General features: G+C 52.8%; 1 protein-coding gene across 1 annotated transcript in view; it reads left to right on the top strand.

Moving 5' to 3' along the window:
* The window catches only part of EMH_0027710 (protein kinase (incomplete catalytic triad), putative), a gene marked incomplete at both ends in the record, with an annotated part of 13,546 nt that overhangs the window by 7,700 nt on the left and 5,526 nt on the right, over positions 1-320 (top strand). The window lies entirely within an intron of this gene.

The following is a 320-nucleotide window of genomic DNA, read 5'->3' on the forward strand; positions in this document are numbered from 1 at the left end:
GGATAGCTGCAGCTAGCTGCAGCTAGCTGCAGCTAGCCACAGATAGCCACAGCTAGCCACAGATAGCTGCAGCTAGCTACGGATCCAGATAGCCGCAGATAGCTACAGATAGACACAGCTAGCTACAGATAGCCACAGCTAGCTACAGCTAGCTACAGACGGCTGACTATCTAGTTAGCTAGCCGTCAGCTAGCTAGGGAGCTGCTTATAGCAGTTGAGGCATGTTAATATCTTCTGCTGCTGCTGCTGTTGCTGCTGCTGCTGCAGCATGATAGACACAAGCAGCAGCAACTGTTGCCACGTATCTAGCTGCGGCCGAG

Source organism: Eimeria mitis, genomic scaffold (assembly GCF_000499745.2).
Source record: "Eimeria mitis Houghton genomic scaffold, Emh_scaff1021, whole genome shotgun sequence".
NCBI classification, from domain to species: Eukaryota; Apicomplexa; class Conoidasida; order Eucoccidiorida; family Eimeriidae; genus Eimeria; species Eimeria mitis.